We start from the raw sequence: 17,606 nt of genomic DNA on the forward strand, positions 1-17,606 counted from the left end.
GTGGTGTATTTTATTTAACTACCCAATTCTGATTATAATCAATTTAAAAACAAACGTAGAGGTAATGAATAAACTATGGTTAAACCCAGTGACTTTCAATCTTTTCCGTTTTGCGGCGCCTCTCGTGTCCAAAGATTTTTCACGACGTTCTAAAAAATACTAAATAGTCAAAATGGTGGAATAGCTGAGCCTGTTGTTATATGCACGCGGTGTCCCTTATGTTAAAAGACCAATTACATTTTTCTGCTATGTACATTATTTCCCTATTTAAAACGGATACAATATTATGTATGTAACGATTTATAAACACAGATGTATCAATCTGCCGCATGCGAAAAAAATAATAAATCCACAAAATAGGTAGATATATACTCTTAAAAGTTGTGTTATACCTACGCATTCCTTGAGTTCATCTCCCTGAAAGTATTTTCGAAATCAGTTCCTGCAGTTATTACAGGTAATGCTTATCAAATTACGTTAATTTTGGCTATCGCTTGTTGTTTTAAATCAAGGTATCAATTAAGTGCCCTAATTACTAACCGACGTCCGGCTAACTCCAAATTTTAGTTATAACGTACTTGCAATTGCTAATAATTTAATAAACTATATTTTCTAGAAGTTGTGAATTATTCATTAAAATAAAGCTATAGTTTAATAATTAATACACAATCATAATATAATCGTGAAAGGAAGCATTGGAGGTCACAGACAGGTGCGACAATATTATGATCTATCAGTGATAGATAGACTATCATCGTTATCGTGTATCAGCGCGATTTTCTGGAATTATTAGATTTTTCGAAAAACCTGCAGCATCCCTGACAGTCATGCCAGTTTGAAAACCACTGGTGCAATCATACTATAATGTAACTGTCATTAAAATAACAAATAAATCTAATCTGAAATTAGATATCTAATAAATTCGTAAATGAAAATATTCGAACATACTACATATGTATAGGTGTTAAATATCTCAACTGTTATGACCTATATACCTACCTATTACCTAAATACAAGAAAAGTGTGTGCTATTATTGTAAGTGTTGATTCAAGCAATTCGAACATTTTAAAATGATTGTTCTATTTGACACATTTTTTTTTACATTTCATTTTTGGTAGTTAGGTATATAACAAATTAGTATCTACCTATGAATGAATTTAAAATTGACACAACCGTCATAATATTGACAAAAGCCCGACTATAATTAATAAGCTATTTACTATTGATTGTCTGTTTTGGGAATCGGGTTATTGGCCATATAACTAGTGTTGCCAACTGTCATTATAAAAATATGTCAGATAGGGTAAGAAAATTAGCTACCTAGTTGCAAAAAAAATATAAATTTTCACAAAATTAAAAAAGTACCTAATTATTACGTATTATTATAATGTTACATACATTGCATGTATGTAAGATACTGTAAGTCCCAAAGACTGCGATGGGCTGGACATGTGGAGAGAATGCCTGAAGTTAGAGCAGCAAGGATCATGGCGAAGTGGCTACCCCAACGAGACCCAGAGGCCGTCGAAGAAGGAGATGGGCTGACGCCGTAGAAGTGGACTGGCTTCATATAGGAAGACCCGGTAACTAGAGAAGTGTGGCGAGAGACCGGAGTGAGTGGAGAGCGGTTGTGGAGGAGGCCAAATCCCAGCCCGGGATGTAGCGCCGTGGAAGAAAGAAAGAAGAGAATTATTACGCACATCGTTTTCACGAGACATAAAATGTCGGAAAAGAATTCATTGCTTCGTAACTAAAAAGTAATTCATTTAATTAAAAATGAATACAGGTAATAAATACATTTGGATAAAAAAAATGTCACTTTTATGTTATTGTTAAGTTATGTCAGCATGTTGATTTCGAGCAAATGTGGTACTGTATTCTAGATTTTTGTGAGAATTTTAAAGCTGTTTGCGATGAGGAAAAACGCTATATGCCAGATGCGTAGTTTGCAAGGTAGATGCATATTAAAAAAAATGATAGATCTGTCAAGAAAAACGCTAAATTGACCAGTTCAAATAGTTGACTGACTGGAAATCGTTACATTCAATAGGTACGTATTGATAGCATTAGGAAAATGTTTTCTGTTAGACCAAGGATCGACAAATGACAAGCTCGCGAGCCACCTCTATATTGCATGTTAAAATAAAACTAAAATCTTTCTCAAATTAATCCATAACCTAACGTAGGTTGTATATTATTTTAAGATAAGTGTTTAAAAATCACTGTATCTTTTTTGAGAAGGTTTTTGGAGTTTTATTGGTCCTATTCAATATCTAGTATAATAAAATTGTTCTCCATTATTTGATATTGAAACGGGCAGTATTGAATTACAATATTGATGGACTTTTTGGAACTCAATACAAAAAACTAGAGGAAGAAAATTTCAAAATGATTTTACAACACAGTTGGGGTAGGTACATACATATTATAAACGAATGCAGAATCAACGATTTTTCAACACATGGAATAAATAACTTTCCGGACAAAATCTTAATCTAGCTGATCGCAGGACATTTGAACATATTATTATCGTAATCAGTTTAAAGATAACATTTACTGTACCTATTTATTATCGTTTTCTACATAACTTGTTATCAATTCACTTTAAATTGTTGAATTCACATTTTTTTTATTCAAAACCATAGGTCAGTTTGGGTAGCTGTCCATATAAAAATATGTTTCGCCAATTCTGGCAGATGTATTCCCTTCACCATGCCCACCACAGAAGAGGCTCACCAGGGAACTCAGAAATAATGGGAACTGAAATACCTAACGGGTGTGGAGTAACAGGTAACCGATCTCGAGCTGTCCCAGGATTTAATATTGGGGGGGGGGGGGGCAAGGAGGAGAATGTAAATTAGTCCCATAGACTCTTTTTCTTTTTTACAGCTTAATTTCTCGTTTATCGGTCTTTTGTCTATTGCACTCGGTGTACATATACCATGGTCCCCACATCCTGAAACGGGCCCTCAGGCTAGGATATTTGGCGGGCCCCCTTCCTACCGCTAAGATTAAATGCAGTGTGAAACACTACATTAACGTTTTTCAAATTGTGTTTTAGTTCAAATTAAGGGTACTTATACAGTGAATTATTGGCGATTTTTAATACATCTACTTTAATAATGGAGCTGTCGAGTACCGACACATAATAATCAAAAAATATATTGCACAATTATATAAGTAATTGAAAATATTCATGGCCATGAAGTGTAATAGCGCCGCAGGCGACTTTTTTACTATTGAAGCTAATTTATGATGTGTGTTTATCTCACTTATCTGGTCAACCCGACACGCCGGGCCCCCCACAGACCGGGCCCCCTGGCTAGAGCCCTGTCAGCCCTCCCCAGCCATGACCTACACTACTCCGGAATTCGGGTGGACACCGAGAATTTTTTGACAGTTCCCTTAGGTATTGGGTTTCTAAAAAAACCTGACATTAGTGTTTCGAAATTTTTGTGCTAGAAATTAAAATCTAAGAAATTTTTCTAAAAAGGGTGCTGAAGAATTATTACAAATCATTTTTTGCCGTGTTTTATTGGCTTTCGATGTCAATGTTTAAAATCATTCTGATAATTTTCATGTTCGGGGGGTGCCAGAGCCCTTGCCCCCCCCTGAGTGCGCCACTGGTGTAAACCACTCCGGAATTCGGGTGGACACCGAGAATTTTTTGACATTTCCATTAGAGATTGAGTTTCTAAAAAAACCCGACATTCGTGTTTCGAAATTATTGTGTTAGAAATTGAAATCTAAGAAATTTTTCTAAAGAGGGTGCTGGAGAATTTCAAATCATTTTTTTGCTGTGTTTTTATTTGTCTAATCTATTGGCTTTTAATTTCAATGTTTTTGGGGGGGGCAAGGCCCCTTGGCCCCCCCCCTGGGTGCGCCACTGATCTCGAGTGTGGAAAAATATGTTTAAATAATAACTAGAATAAATTTAATATAAATGGAAGTGAAGCCGAAAAAATATCATGGATTATCTATTGTTAAATTAATTACCTAGCCGCATTCAATTTCACATTTCAGTTTAATTTGTTGCAAACACCAATATTTCTGACCGCACATTTAAAAACCGCAAACATTTCAAACAAATAATTTCAACAATATTTCAGATTCACTGAAACCGAAATTACCATTTGCGTTATTATTATTATTATGCCCAACTATTCATGACTATGTGCGAAACCGATGCAAGGATGTACGAAAAAAATCTTGTCAATTTATTATAAAGTATTTACAGCCCACTATGATCTTGGTATCTTAACCATGACTCTCACAAGGGGGGGCTGACGGGGTTCTATTCTGGGGGCCCAGGTATAGAGGGGGCCCAGCGAGGCAGGTCGGCCAGTTAAGTGATAACCACCAGAACACCAGAAAGTTGCTCTGATAGTAAAAAAAATTGCCTGTTCAATAAACTATTACAAATATGTGGTTATTTGATGCAATATGATAATTGATATAAATAAAATTATTTTCATAATTTTTAGTGTGTTTCCTGAAATGGCTATTTATTAAATATGTTGAAGGATAGCATGTTATTTGACTACCACAAAAAGGGTCGCGATCAGTGCTTCATAATAATTATTAGCTTGAGCCTGAGCTTATATAAAAATCGCTAAAAATACATAGAACGCCTTAATTTTACTTTGAGAAACCCTAGGGTTCCATTGGTGACTATTTAGGAACCACTAAAGTGTAAAGCATCACACTACCCTTAATCTTATCAATAGGTATGGGGGGCCATCAAACATCCTGGCCTGGGAGCCCGCTTCAGGATGCGGAGCCATGCTTAAGTAGGTACCTATTCCATATTTGTTTTGGCGGCACAAGGAAAAACAGTAAAAATAATTATAAAATAAAATTCTACTCATGCAATAACACGAAACAATTTTACTATTTGAGCATATTTATGATGTGTGTTAATTTCACTGATCGACGCACCACACCGCGCCCACATGTTTGTACCCCCCCTAGCCCTTGTGGGGGCCATGTACCTAGGTACCTACAGAAAGTCGACACTTTCAATACTCCAACTTAAAAATATTAATTTTACTCAGGTTACCAACTCAAACACAATAAAAACGTTCTAGAAATGCTAGTGTTATACCCCATTCACACGTGCATGGTTTTACTGTTGACAGTAAGTATTATCGCGGTCATAACAAAAACAATGTATGGGAAAACATATTGTATTATTCTGCAGTTGGCAAGATATATGAATCAATACTTGAATCAAAAAAGTTTGGAAACTTCTGAATTTTCATGCGACAGTAAAATTTTTTCGATCTGCGCCTGCGCAGTAGAACGATAGTGGCGAACCTGCCGGCAAAAAAAACGAACTACGAACGAATTTTCCTGTCAAATAGTACGAAATAGTACAATAAAATGACAACATCGTGTTTCGCTCACTCTTAAGGGCGGACGTGCTCAGCGTGGGTCAAAATGGAGCTTTTTTCTATTTTCAAAGCATGATCCTGGACATACCTTAAACGTTGTAGATAATCTATTTATATAATTTTGAAGCCTTATTATCCGTTATATTTATTCTAAACATTTGATGACTGCATAAAGTATTTTTATTACATAAAATAGTATTCTTTTAAACCTCTCGCTCTAATGTTTTAGAATATAGTCATATTTCAGTACATAAATGTGCAGTGGTGTTAAGATTTTTGACATTTATTAATTTTTAAACGCATTTATAAAACCATCAGTATAATTTATATCGACATTATTATAGTGAAATATTTACGATAAAAAATCATATTGATAATCTCTGTGATCCCAAATTTGACAAGAATTAGGCATTTTATTATTCAAAATATGACTATATTCTAAAACATTAGAGCGAGAGGTTTAAAAGAATACTATTTTATGTAATAAAAATACTTTATGCAGTCATCAAATGTTTAAAATAAATATAAAGGATAATAAGGCTTCAAAATTATATAAATAGATTATCCACATTCTACAACGTTTAAGGTATGTCCAGGGTCATGCTTTGAAAATAGAACAAAAGCTCCATTTTGACCTACGCTGAGCATGTCCCCCCTTAAAGAATGAATTGGAGAGAAAGTCAGCACTTTCACGTGTAAACAGTTATTGTCACGATAGTTTAAAATACTCACTATTGCTGCCAGTAAATCCATGCACGCGTATGCGCTATTAATGTGTGTGTGATAGATTAACAACAACTGTAATTATAAAAATTTGTATGCATAAGTCGTATATAGCATATATTCACCACCTCGTTAGAGAAGCAATTAATTTATCCATTGAACATTCCTAATTTCTGAATTTTTTTAATAAACTACACAAAGACTTTGTTCAACGTCTTGGAATTCTACCCACGCCAATAAAAAATAATGTGTGCTCACTTGAATAAGCGGTCTATTAATAATTTCGCCAGTATGTAGGTATTCTTTATTCAGTAAAAACATAGATAGGCACATACTTACTTATTGCAAATTTAGAGCATTTATTTTATATCAACAGTAAAACCAACTATGTTCCATTCTTCCTAGGCCGTTCATATTGGAATGCCTGCGAAAGTAGATAATACCAGTGATAAGGTGGGAGGTACTATGCTGTTAAGATTCGATATAAATAGTGCACACTAAACTTTGTCAGATATACTTGTTTCTTTTCATTGAACTAAGCATACAATTAGCAAATGGTGATGATTACTTTTTAAAAATCAATTAAGTCCCGCCTAAACCAAACCATAATTGTTAAAGTAATATGCTATGGGCGATCCGACAAAAATAGTCCACACTTTTTCAGTTAATAATACTGTCTTATTACAGGTGTGTCGGTTAATTTTTTTAAATTCTTTAAGTCCTGCCTAACCTAACCAAAATAGATAAAAATATTCTTATACATATCTATAACATAAATCTAAAAGTATATATGATTAAGGGGGGACATGCTCAGCGTAGGTCAAAATGGAGCTTTTATTGCATTTTAAAAGCATGATCCTGGACATTCCTTAAACGTTGTAGATAATCTATTTATACAATTTTGAAGTCTTATTATCCTTTATATTTATTTTAAACATTTGATGACTGCATAAAGTATTTTATTACATAAAATAGTATTCTTTTAAGCCTCTCGCTCTAATATTTTAGAATATAGTCATATTTCAGTAAACCGTTTAAAAAAAATCGGTTCGGTACATGTTCAATCACACGCGCGTTAACATGATCTTACTCTTTCAGTTTTAGTTTGTCAATTTATGGCTACGGTCGTATGATGTAGCTTAACCACTGGGTAATGCCAAAAGAAATGGCGTATTTCAAAAAAGCACTACCTTATTATTAGGTCAATAATTATTTTTTCAATGTGTGTTTGAACCTAAAGCGAGTGCTAACATCCTTTCTTTCGACCATGTCCGATCCTAATAGGATCATATGGGCCCCACAGAGTGGAGGTTTGTATTAACAGATTTTATTTTTACGAGAAATGGATGTCAACCACTTGATAAACCTATTAGGTCCATACTCTGACTCATACACAAATTGAAAAACAATATTTGTACTTGCCAGACCTAGGATTCGAACCTGGGACCCTCGAGATTATAGCACGCAGCTATCGTGGGTGGCTAACATCCATTTGACGTAAAAATAAAAATATGTTATTAAAACCTCCACTCTTATTAGGATCGAACATTGTAATGTATATGACGTATGTATATAACCTATATTATATTTTATATTCATAGACATAATTTAGTATATTTAGAAAATATACGTTTTTTTTTCTTTCTTACTTATTCAGTAAAATTCATGCAAATGAAACTCCATTAAAGGCAGATTTTAATGTGATTAAGTATACAATGCATACAATGTTACCAACGACTAAAGCAGAGGTGGGGAACCCTTTTATATTAAATTGTAATAATGTGTGACGTGTTAAAAGTTTTTTTTAAATTAGGAACAGTATTTTTAGCTTCGAAAAATGCTTTAATCCTATATAATTTTCCATTACAGTATATGTATCTGACCTTTTGACTTCGCTGGGCTACATTGAATAAAGAGGAATTCTCTTGAAGGGGTGCACATTTTTATCAGCAATTCCCGCCTTTTTTCACGTAGAGAACATCAAATTCGAAAGGTATTTAGCTCTTTGTTTTAAAAAATAAGATTAGGTTGTATTTGGTTTATAAAACATATTAATTGATGATTGATTGCACATAATATTATCTATAATAATTATGTGAATTACCTTGAACGATATTAAAATGCATTCTACAATTTATCATTATTGATTCAGCGGTTCTTATGATAATAATAATATATTGAAGATATAAATTTATTATTTACAAAATGGTCGCTTTGAAATTTTATAAAATGGAACACGTCGCATAACAAAATGGTTTCCGTGCACAAGTTCAATCATTTTGCCAACTACATTTAAATTTTTATTGAAATGGATGTCAACAAAATGCATTTTATGTCGCTATTCAATTTTATTTCCAATATACAACAAACTTCCGTTACACTCTAGTGTCATGTATGTGTTTTCTTTAAAAGAATTACTTATTTTCCAAAGATTTTGTTCTAGAGAAAATGTCAATGGAATTTAATAACATGATTTTCAAATACCCTTTTTTCCGACCATGCCCGATCCTAATAAGATCATATGGGCCTCCACAGAGCGGAGGTTTGTAATAACAGATTTTGTTTTTACGAGAAATGGATGTCAGCCACTTGTTCAACCTATTAGGTACATACTCTGACTCATACACAGATTGAAAAATAATATGTGTACTTGTCAGACCCAGGATTCGAACCTGGGATCTACGACGCTATAGGCCTACGTGCCAATTTATAGATATAGAGCGGAATGCAGAAACATTTGTCATAACTAAAATTTCCTTAGCAGAAAACTCTATGCAGAAACATTGTCCTTAGTTAAGATCATTTCTATTGCAAATAATACCATATTTAAAAATTCTCTTACCTATAGTTTAGGTAAATTATTTTATAATTGTTAAACGATGACAAAAATATGACAAATGCATTTTATAAATGCAATAACTATAAATACATATTAATATTTAATTATAATACTCTTATGTTTCCGTTATAAGTCATTATACGTGATTCCACAGGCACCGCAAGATATTTTTTTAACATGGTAACACTAGCGTCAAGTGTCATTCTATCACCTGGCATCTTGTATTTCTGCGGGCTGGCGTATAAAAGTAACATAATTTCTGCAAGTACGTGCCAAACGAATTAACACTATCAATATCCATATTGAGATACATTGTTAAATGAATTTGAGTGTATGGACTGTTTTATAGACATGCAAATTTATTTTGACAGCAGCTGTCAGTGGTAAATGGTAATACAGAAGGGGGCGTGTTCATAACAAAAGTAGTCTATGGTTAAGGATTCCTTAACTCTATACTCAGGATTGTCTGTAGTTAAGTCATGCTTTTCGGCGACTTATCCTTAGGATCGAAATCTTAGATAGTGCATTCCGCTCATAATTATTTTAATAATATTTACGTTAAATTCTTTTGACTATCGTTTTATCTTATCTTGAAATTATTTAGATGATGAATGAATTATTCTTCTTCGTCAGGACCTCATGATGGAAGATAGTGACCCGGATTTGGCTGTCAAATAGCGGTTGAACGGGTTGCCCCCTCTCCTCTCAGCATTCTACGACACGAGGCCTGTGTCAGTGGAAGATCCGTGGCACTAATGAATATTGGTGCAACCATTTTAGGCATCCAATATTTGCTTTAATATTCAGAATGTATGTCGAAAACACAAAACAGCGCGGATGACACAAACGGTCACTAATAATTATTATGACCGTTAAGGCCACGCGCATTCTATAACCACTTGTGGATGCGATAGGTCGCAATAACTCGTAGGTGAGGTCTTCATCGCTATACTTGACACGTGTCTGATTTTGTTAACTCCGCATCCTCCCGTTGCTTTAAAAAACTCAATAATATTTTTTTATGATTTTAACGAGGCTATGGATTTTTTTCAAAATCGACCCCCCTCCCCCCACCACACACTACACATATTCTATGTGTGCGCCTGGCTCAATTACAAATACTCAATTATGACAAACATTTTAGTAACATTTTGACTTTTCGAATTCATGTACCTACATAAGAAGGGATAAGTTATCATTATCAGTTATCACGAACAAGCATTCTATTAAAAAAGTAACTTCCTCAAACATTTTTTTTCATGGCGATAGTGCGTGTTGCAGTCTCGAGCCCAGGCCTGAACAAAAACGATGCATCAGTGCGAGTGAGAAAGTACTCGGCACCTTTACAATCTCTGCGACACGCGCTAGAGTAAGATAAAAGGTCTACATATCTGTGAGCTAGTTTCCAAAAGTATCGCCATCAAATCGGGGCGAAACGCTTCACATAGCGTCGATAACTTGCGAGCTCGAGTTGCTAAAATTGATATATTTTGTGTTAAACATAAAGTCAATGGTAAATATTTTTAGTTAATTAAGTAGAAAAGATGGTTCTGTGTGTTGTATTAAAGTGTGGTAACCGTACTGATATGCAAGAAGATGGTATTACGTTTCATAGGTAAGTTGATACAAGTTTGTGATAATTTATTTGTATATTATTATACATTTTAATATCGGTGACCTAGTGTTTCTTTAAAATAACTTAAATTATGGATATTTTTAGCTAGTGGTTGCATTTTGACCGCTTAAAAATACTATATAACGTAAAAAAATAGAAAATTATATTTTAATTCTGAGCATCTAGTGCGAGCACTTTGGGCGAGCACTAGCTAAATGGTCTATGGTCTCGAACATTTGTAGACGAATGCGTTCGCTCGCTCACAAACCAAACGCAAGGCACGCGGCTTCATTTAGCAATGCAACGGGTGGCGTCTATATGTATCTATAGTCTAAGCTCGAGCCCTTACCAATAAAAGTTAAAAGTCAATTGCATAACCGCGTATCATTATCATACAAATCTGTTTTATCGAATGTATAAATTAGTACCCAAATAAATTTATTTGTATGGTTTCGACCATAGACTATAGATACATCTAGACACCACCCGTTGCATTGCTAAATGAAGCTACGTGCCGTGCGTTTGGTTTGTGGGCGAGCGAACGCATTCGCCTACAAATGTTCGAGACCATAGACCATTTCGCTAGTGCTCGCCCAAAGTGCTCGCACTAGACGCTCAGAATTAAAATATAATTTTCTATTTTTTTACGTTAAATAGTATTTTTAAGCGGCCAAAATGCAACCATTAGGTAAAGATATCCATAATTTAATTTGTTTTAAAGAAACACTAAGTCACTGATATTAAAATAAATAATAATATACAAATAAATTGTCCCGAACATGTATCAACTTACCTATGAAACGTAATACCATCTTCTTGCTTATCAGTACGGCTACCATATTTTAATACAACACGCATAACCACCTTTCCTACTTAATTAACTAAAAATATATACCACTGACTTTGTGTTTAACACAAAAAATAGCAAATTTAGCAACACGAACTGGCAGATTATCGATGCTACGTGAAGCGATTCACCACGATTTGCTAGCGATACTTTTGGAAACTGACTCTAAAATATGTAGACCTTTTATCTTACTCTAGCGCGTGTCGCAGAGATTATAAGGGTGCCCAATACTTTCTCACTCGCACTCATGCATCGTTTTTGTTCAGGCCTTGGTTTCGACCATAATGAAGTACCTATTAATACTTTCGATCGATGGTACTTGATGGAATTTGAATTTAAATTCTAATGGATTCAAGCTCTGTACTATTCCATTTAAGTGGACTAGTACAGAGCTTGAATCCATTAGAAGTACCTATTATCAATTACCTATCCTCCAGATTGATAGCACGTCGAGTTTTCTGACATTCACCATGAACAAACATCCGTTTCGTTTCCCAGTATCTACAGATTTTCTTTTATAAGTATATATTTGTATAAGGAAGTAAAATAACGTTAGAGCAATGACAATGTTGTCCTGTTTCTATAATACGTCTACCTGTGGTTCTTGGGAAAAAAATAGGACTATCCTTGACCCTACCGTAGCACCCCTCCGCGTTTAACCAGCGGGCCACAAGAACGCCCGACCTTTCCTAAAGGCTTTTAAGGTGAGACTAACGAAGAAGGTAGAGAGTAACGGATAACGGATCTACCCTAACGACCAACGGCCGCGCCGGACGAAGGTCGAGTTGGAATAACGTAATATTTCTATACGTACGACTTAAAATGTTTGGCATTTAGAGAATTGCATTTTTCTTTTACAGAATATGAGGTGGGGAGATATAGCCCAGTAGGGAATGGTGGAGGTAGGCTGTTAAGATCCGCCATAAATAGTGCACATTACACTTTGTTAGTCATACGTATTTGTTTTTATTGAACCTAAGACTACAATTTACAGATGGTATTGGTTAGTTTTTAAAAATAAACTAAACCCTGCCTAACCAAACCATAATAGTTTTGGTATATTTTAGGCGATACGACAAAATTGTGCACACTTTATCATTCATACTTATTTGTTTTCGTTGTTGGATTAAGAATACATATTACACATATTGTTGGTTCATTTTTATTAAATTCATTTTTCATAAACCAAACTATAGTAGATAAAAGATATTATTCTATCCATACAAAATATTTAAAGATATGTTTGATTTAATTGCATAATTTTAGATTTTTTATTAATAAATGAGTATTTTTTGACTATTATCTATTATGGTTTGGTTTCGCAGGGTTTGACTTAATTTTAAAAACTAACCAACACCATTTGTAAATTGTAGTTTTATTTCAAAGAAAACAAATCTCTATGCTTGACAAAGTTTAGTGTGCACCATTTATGGCGGATCTTAACAGCCTACCTCCACCCTTCGCCACTGATTATAGCCAGTAAGGGAGGACTGTGAGAAAGGAAAAAAGCTGTACTCTTGTACACATGTAAGGTTGATTCTATACTGAGTGGCGAATTACGATGGTAGTGCAAATTATTGATTATCTTCGAATGCAATGTTGCAATAAATGAATATTTTACATTGCATACTTCATTCAAATTCTCTCCATTTATTTCAGTAAGTATGCAACAATCAAATAGTTTACAATATTGCATTCGAAGAATTAGCAATAACTAGCTCTATAATCGAAGTTGATAGTTTCGTGTCACGGTCTAACTCAATAGTAAGTCTTGGAAGTTTAAGAAGATGACCCACTTGAAATTCATCCCCCAACAAAATGACAGGCATGTTTCCCAAATTTCCAGAATAAAACTTAAATTGTTTTAATATTTGCAAGTTTAATTGGATTTAAAAAAATTAACCAGCACCATTTGCAAGTTGTATTCTTAGTTAAATGAAAACAAATAAGTATGATTGACAAAGTTTAGTGTGCACAATTTATGTCGGATCTTAACAACATAACTCCACCCCTCACCAGTGATCTATTCAATACAGAAACCTACCAGAAATTTCATTGTTGAAATATCATAATATATGAGTAAAGGTGAATTATCGTTTTATAAGGAAAATATCAAGTCGCACAAATGAAATCGGCTCCTCAAAATAAGAATAGGTAATAAATTAATTGTGTTCTATTGACCAAATTTCAGAGAATTGTGGAGACCCTATTCTATTATTTTGTACTCTATCATGTTATTGTTCTGGACTATGAATCAGTGAGGCGAAATCGGTAGCTCTCGCTATTAATAAAAGATAAAATATAGTTTCAAAAAGATTTGTCCAGCTGCGGATCATGTAAAATTATCATATAAAACATTTTTATTGTATAATAAAATACAGGCAAGCGGCCACCGATTTTCTAATTTTGTGTAAGTAAACATTGTTAGTACCTATATAAAACGCAACTGCGCATCTATTCTATGTACACAAGACTACTTTCGGCCGCTATCTAGAGTAGGAATGTATCCAAGTCATGGCCCCCACATCCTGGAGCGGGCCCCCAGGCTAGGATCTTTGACGGCCCCTCTACCTACGCTAAAGATAAAGGCAGTGTAATACTCTACAGTAGCGTATTCCAAAATGGTGTATGCGGTAAAATTAATGTGTATATTTAGTGTTTTTTGTATTTGAATTCATCTATTTGAATTATGGAGTTGTCGAGTATCGATACACATTTAAAAATTGTATCGCAGAACTACATAATTTTAAATAATAACAGTATTGAAGATAAATAGCGCGCAGGCGACGTTTTTTTTACTATTCGAGAGAAATTGTGATGTTAGTTTAAATCACTTATCTGGTCGATTGGACACGCCGGGCCCTTCCTTTGTCCGGGCCCCTAGGCTAGAGCCCTGTCAGCCCCCCCCCCTTTATGGGGGTCATGATCCAAGTATTAGCACTTATTGTAAAAATTACAATAAGTTAGTTGTAATCAATGACTGTCTGTCATTGGTTGTAATAAATTATTACAATTAGTGCTCTGTTTTAACAGCACCTCTCTTGGCAAGAAGACATTGAAGACTTGGAATAGACAAACCAAAACGGAGCATAGTATCCGATAAAGCAAGAGAGCGTGTCGAAAAAATGCTGACAGAGAGGTACGCAGGATGGAGCCACCTTTATACAGATGGATCCAAAGATCAGAATAGAGCAGGAGCAGCTCTTGTGATACCAGAAGTAGGTATAAACAAGAGCTGGAAGCTAAACCCAGCGATACCAATAATGACGGCGGAACTCATCGCGATAAACGAAGCAATTAAATATACTTTAAGCGATGATTTCTCGGCGCAATCCGCTGTCATTTTAACAGACTCCAAAAGCGCTTTACAACATCTTGCCGCAGCAACTCGCTCACATAACAGTAAAACCATAGCATACCACATCCTTGACCAGATCGACGCCAAGAAAAATAGAGGAGGAGATCTATGCCTTCAATGGATCCCATCGCACATGGGCATTGAGGGAAATGAAAGGGCAGATGATCTGGCAAAGGAAGCCGGCCATTCAGGGGTACCACATCAGTGGATACCAGAAAACCTGGACTGGAATGAGGCTATAAAAAAAATGTGCCATAGTATGTGGATAGATTTTCACCATAGGGCATCATTAGAAAAGGGGAAATGGAGTAAGTCAATTCTACCATCACCACGAGAGGTGCCCTGGTTTGTAGAGTCTTCTTTGACGAGGAATGAGCTTAAGTTAATTCTGAGGCTAAGAACAGGGCACACCATGGGCAAAAGATTTGATGTCCTCATGGGAAGAAGCGAATCGCAGCTCTGCGATGAATGTCATGTTTTAGAGGACATTGTACATATAGCACTGCAATGCCCCAAATATGAAATTCACAGAGTACAGCTGCGAATTGCAGATATCTATGAGAATGTCGACGAATTGAAGGGTGTCCTGGCGGTGGGTAAGACGGAAGAGCTAGGCAAAATTGTAAAGTTATTTAACAGAATAGGAGTGAGGACCTGATCGACGGATCCCCTTCTAGAAGAGAAGAGGCGATATGACAGCGAGTCGCAGTCAAAGCCTCGGTAAAATCAAAAAAAAAAAAAAAAAAAAAAAAAAAAATCTAATTTTTATTTAAATGCCATCTCTGCTTCAATAGACAATATTGTGAGACCACGGTTTCAGATGCATTTAAAAATACACCTCGTCAGCTGAATGCAGAACTATTCTAACTTACAATTGAAATATTTTGCAGAAGAGTTTTTTGAAAGAGCCTACTTCAGTTATTTATTATTTATATGGACAAGTGTATGCACCATTTTTTTCATCAATAATTCTTCTAAAATATGATGCATCTATTTATCCATAAAAATAATAAATAATTTCAGTAAGTTGTTTCAAAAAACTCTCTCCTCAAAAATTTCAAATGTAAGTTAGAATAGTTCTGCATTCAGCTGACGACCTGATAACATCTAAAACTCGCGAGTGACTGGCAAGAATATCTTCGGATAAATTTTAAATTAGGTACGTATGTAGTATGTACCTACCTATAATTCAAATATAATTCTCAATTCTGCACGTGTCATTGCTGGTCATCAAGGACGTGGCATCCAACAACAACGGAAGTAAGCTAGAAATCGCGAAAGCGACAAAAAAGTTACAGCCCTGTTAAACCTTTTATGTTAATTATTACATTTTGTTTCCAACCAGTGAGCTGATTTTTTTAATGGAAAGATATTTCCGTTATTACTAAGTTTAGGTAGCTATTTCTACATATCGATGGCTCAGTTCCATAGTGGGACAACTAGGAATTGGTAGTTTCGAGTAATGGCTGATCAAAGTTTTGACTCACCTAAACTGACTTGTAGAAAAGTGACGGTTTATTATTTGTATTATCTTATTAGTGAAATATGTTATGAATAGTATGTAGTTTTAGGGCTCAAGTTGTTTATGCTAATTAACATAATGATTTTAATAGTTTTGAGCAATAATCGGACATAACCCTCTATGGAGCTGACAACTCTGCATGAATACTGACAATAATTAGACTTATCACTATGGAACTGACAACTTTACAATATTGAGTTAACATAATGTTCTTTATTGGCGTCATCTCAAAACATCAGTCACTGATAACAGTATATCCACATATTGGGTAACCACCAGTGGCGAAGAGTGGAGGTAGGCTGTTATGATTGGACATAAATAGTTCACGATAAACTCCGTCAGTTATAGGTATTTGTTTTCATTGAACGTCTACAATTATTATTTACAGATGGTGTTGGTAAGTTTTTAAAAATCAATTAAGCTTGCAGTCGATGAAATTCATCCATCATGGCCCCCACAGAGGGGGGCTGACAGGGCTCTAGCCTGGGGGCCCGAGCTCAGGAAGGGCCCGGCGTTGCGAGTCGACCAGACAAGTGATCTAAACACATTCAAAACTTAAAATTCAAAAACAAATTATCTAATAGTAAAAGAAAAAGTTGCCTGTGGAGCTATTTTTCTTCAATAATGTTATTATTTACAATAATGTGGTTGTACGATACAAATTTTATTGCGTATCGATACTCGCCAACTCCATAATTCAAATGGATGTACTTATTACAATATGCAAAAAAACACAAAATATACACATTTATTTTACCGCGAACACCATTTGGAAAACGCTATTGTATCACACTGCCTTTATCTTTAGCGATAGGTAGGGGGGCCGCCAAAGATCCTAGCCTGGGGGCCCGCTTCAGGGTGTGAGGGCCATGCCATCCATTCCAGTGTCCATTTATTTACATATTGTATATAGTTTGCCAGTTTTCTTGGCTAATCGTATTATTGGGGCTACAGAAATGTATGTATAGGTCTCTTAGACATCTTTTTTTCTCTCGCTCTATTAACGCATGCATGGCATCATCACCTTAGTTTTGGGTATGACCCACAACCAAAAATTTGTGGCAGATTTCTTCAATGAGATATATTGAATTGACTGCGTACCTACATTAATAGGGAAGCAACAAATTATTTTTTTTGTTGACCCGCACAATTATCCGAATATAATACATTATTTTGTGATGGGTTTACTTGTAAAAAAGCTAACAAGCAGCTACCTATTTTGTTTGAACCCCTTTTTCCTAAGCCCTCATGCCATAAGTAACAGTGGCCTTGCTTCTTTGTTATGTCGTAGGTATATAGTAAAATTAT

General features: G+C 35.0%; 1 protein-coding gene across 2 annotated transcripts in view; it reads right to left on the bottom strand.

The window, feature by feature from the left end:
* mtd (TLD domain-containing protein mustard) overlaps positions 1–17,606 on the bottom strand; it is a 380,034-nt gene that overhangs the window by 302,179 nt on the left and 60,249 nt on the right. The window lies entirely within an intron of this gene.

This window comes from Rhyacophila brunnea, unplaced genomic scaffold (assembly GCF_057557595.1).
Source record: "Rhyacophila brunnea isolate RB1 unplaced genomic scaffold, BYU_Rbru_1.0 scaffold_24, whole genome shotgun sequence".
Taxonomy (NCBI): Eukaryota; Metazoa; Arthropoda; class Insecta; order Trichoptera; family Rhyacophilidae; genus Rhyacophila; species Rhyacophila brunnea.